The 3,663-nt window shown below is 52.2% G+C and overlaps 1 protein-coding gene across 1 annotated transcript in view; it reads left to right on the forward strand.

The window, feature by feature from the left end:
• Positions 1-3,475: 3,475 nt before the first annotated feature.
• NUTF2 (nuclear transport factor 2) overlaps positions 3,476-3,663 on the forward strand; it is a 17,713-nt gene continuing 17,525 nt past the window's right edge. The window contains exon 1 of the mRNA XM_026034408.1: positions 3,476-3,564. The gene's annotated coding sequence lies outside the window, so the exon portion shown is untranslated. The remainder of the gene's footprint in view (positions 3,565-3,663) is intronic.

Raw genomic sequence — 3,663 nt, forward strand, 5'->3', positions numbered from 1 at the left:
CCTGCAAGAATTACTGTAATACCAAACACTAGCTCCACCAAGGGGACCTGAAAACTCTCAATTTAAAACAGTTTTTATTGTTCTAAGAGAAAACTTGTATTTTATTTTGATCTTCATAACAATCATCCCCAGAGAATAACAGTCACTGCCTTTCTGGGTTTTGCACCATTTTTTTTTCCAGCTATTCACTACCTCGATGGGATAATAATTTTATTTTACCTAAGTTTGTGTATTCTTGCTGAAGGGCCTCAAGCTGCAGAGCTCAGACACAAAATAAGGTGGGTGTTTTCTAAGGAGCCTCTATTCTTTATGCTCAGTGTGGTGGCAAAAGTGAGCCTACTAGTTCAGCTTGCCAGTTACACATGAAACGTGATGTGTATATATACATAATCACGTATGTATATACACATGTATAGTGGTTTTGGTGCAGGCTGACTGATAGGCTGAAGAGGAGTACACATGTAGAAAGTTCCTCATGGTTCCTTTCCCCATTTCCCCACCAGCTTAAATAAACCAAGTGGTTGGTTGAAGTCCTACCATTAAATGCGTGGTGGTGCTGGGAATGTGCCAGGGCCATGCGATCCACCCCTCCGAGCCCGAGGAAAGGGCTTCCTTCTGGAGCCTGCGAGCTCGGGAGCTGCCTGATCCCTTGGTGCTATGCACGCCAGAGGAACAGTCGGCATTTCCAAGGTCTGGGCTTTGTGAAACTTCCTACGGTAAAATCAGCCCTTGTGAGAACAGACTGTGGGGAGAACTTCGACCACAAAGCCCTGTAAGAGCACCCGTAGCCTGAATTCAGTGTTGAGTTCATGATCAGGATGGGCAGGGTTGGAATTCAAAAGGGGATGCTGTGTTTATGTGCCAAGAAAAGTTAAAGCAGAAGCAAACAGGAGAAAGACGCAGCCAAGCATAAGCCTCCTTTCTCGTGCAGATGAATCCTTAGTCGATATTCACACAGAAACACGAGGCTTGCTCCACGCACCTACGCTTCAAAGATAAGCATTGCCCTTTTTAAAATTACTGGCCAGGTTGTGGTTTTTATCTTCTTTTATCTTACTGCTGAGTGTTTACCAAAAGTTTGAGAAATTGCTGCTTCTCTTCCGCTCCTGGAAATCCTTTCTTATGTGCTCCCATTCCAACTCCACGTCTGGTTTTTCCCTATCCTGCTCCTGCCTCCGGAAACTGGTTTCTCTTACAGTCCTTCCCACTCCACCCGCTGCTGCTCTGTGACCTGGGCAGGAGGAACACAGCAAAAGTCGGTCTTCAAAAATTAAATTCCAAAAAGAACAGAGCAGAGGTTACTGTGCCAGGGAATGTCATTATGGAGAGACCGGAGACTCCTCTGGGAATTGGTGTTCTAGAAAGCCCAGTCTGAGAGGCTGGATGGTTTTCATCTGATACAACCTCCAGAGTCCTCCCTGCTCTTTGTGCAGAAAGGAGAGGTGCCAAAATTCTGGGCTAAGTCAGGGCTAAATTAAGAGAGATAAAAGCCATAACTCCAACCTTTGGTTATTTATCTCCTGTTTTGTTTGTTTGTTTTTTCCCTTCCCCTCTCATGATGGAAGCGCTGCGGCCTGCTCCTCTCTCCTCTGCAGGTTGGTGCCCCTTGGTGTTCCTGATGGGAGCCCCGGAAAAGTCTGGCTTTGTCATGCAACAGCCCGATCTTCATCTGCTCGATGATTTCACAGTGTTTACATTGCAAAGGTTGGGGGTAAGAATTGTTTCTTGTCCACTTCTATACAGGCCCTGGGAAAACAGGGCTCTGTTCCTGTCTGCTACCACTGCCAACAGTCAGCATAGCCCAGCTGCTGCCCAGGCAGTTCTCGCTTCACAGAATCACAGAAGGGTTAAGGGTGAAGGGTTAAGGGAAAAGACCTCAGAGGTCACCTAGTCCAACCCCCCTGCACACACAGGGTCACCTACAGCACAAGGCACAGGCTGCATCCAAGTGGGTTTGGAAGATCTCTAAAGAAGGAGACTCCACAGCCTCTCTAGGCAGCCTGTTCCAGGGCTCTGGCACCTTCACTGTCAAGAAGTGTTTCCTTAAGTTCCTGTGGAACTTTTGGTGCCTCAGCTTGTGGCCGTTTCCTCTAGTCCTGTCGCTGGCCACCACTGCAAAGAGGCCACCCCCTCCTCCTCACTGCCGCCCTTGAGGTATTTACACACACTGCTCAGGTCCCCCCTCAGCTTTCTCTTCTCCGGGCTGAACAGGCCCAGCTCTCTCAGCCTTTGCTCATAGGGCAGATGTCCCAGGCCCCTGATCATCCTGGTAGCCCTGCGCTGGACTCTCTCCAGCAGCTCCACATCCCTCTTGTCCTGGGGAGCCCAGAACTGGACACAGTCTCCAGATGTGGCCTCACCAGGGCTGWGTAKAGGGRRWYRAWCMCYTCCCTYGACCTGCTGGAGACGCTTTTCTTAATGCACCCCAGGATCCCGTTGGCCTTCTTGGCCAACTTGTAGAAGTAAAACCCCCACTGCACAGAGCAGAAGGGAGCTGTGTAGCTGGGCAGTCACATCCTATGAGATATTTATCCCACTTTACAGGCCACTACAGGAATATCAACAGGAAAAATCACAACCCTCTGCGTGCCATCCCAGACTTGGGCTCTGTATCTAGAACTAAAATTAAGCCACAGCATCTAGAAGGAGCGACATTGGATGGTCCAAACACTGCAGATCATTATCCTTTTCCTTTCCTATCACAAAATGTCCCGTGAGAGCAAATGTCAGAGACCCATGCTCAGGCCTTTTCTGTATTCTCATACATAGTATTGGTGTGCATCCAACCCGTTGCAGTATATTCCTAGGCAAATCCGATGCCTGAGGTTTGTTGTGCACAAAACATGTGCAAGGGAGTCATAGACTCCATTTTTTTTCCCAAAATAAATGCATCTTAAGATCTATGCATCTATGCATCTAATGCATCTATGAGTAACTGTTGAGGGTGGCACTAGTCATCACAGCAACACCTTTATCTGCAGAGATGTTTGCAATAGCCACAAATGGAGCACGGGCACCCCGATCTCACGCGGCCCGCTAAGAGGTCTGATAATGGGATAAAACCAAGGGAAACAAGGATAAAGCCGGTGGAAAAGCTCATCATTTTCACTGGGCGTGAAAGAGCAGCTCAGAGGCATGGGAACGGGGCGAGAAAGCAAGAATCGCCCATTTACTGCTCAACTGAAACACCAGCCGCCCACCGGGGGACCAGCGGGCCATGGAAAGCTACGAGCTGTTCTGCTCCATTTTGATTCCCGCAGGACGGGCGCCCCAGCGCCCCGCCGCCAGGGCCTCCCGCCGCTATCCCACACTGCCCCGCGCGAGGTCAGCCACGCACCGACTCCTTCCCCTCATTCAAATGAGCCACGGCGGCGCGGGGCATGCCGGGAGTTGTAGTCCCACGCGGCCCTCCCAGCGCGCTGCCGGGCCGCCAGCCGGACTCGCTTTCCCGGCGTGCCGCGGGGCGGAGGAGGCCGGGGCGGGGCCGCGGCGGGCGGGCGAGGGAGGCTCTGGGGGTTCGCGCCGTGCCCGGTGCCGCCGCCGCCGCCATAGTGGGAGCTGCGGGTGAGTGCGGGGGGCGGGGCGGCGGCCCCCGCGCCGCGCGGGGAGCGGGACGCGGCCGGGAGCCGGCAGCGCGGAGCCGGCCCAGCCCCGTCAGCCGGG

This window comes from Nothoprocta perdicaria, unplaced genomic scaffold (assembly GCF_003342845.1).
Source record: "Nothoprocta perdicaria isolate Ctin4 unplaced genomic scaffold, notPer1 scaffold_143, whole genome shotgun sequence".
Lineage (NCBI taxonomy): Eukaryota > Metazoa > Chordata > Aves > Tinamiformes > Tinamidae > Nothoprocta > Nothoprocta perdicaria.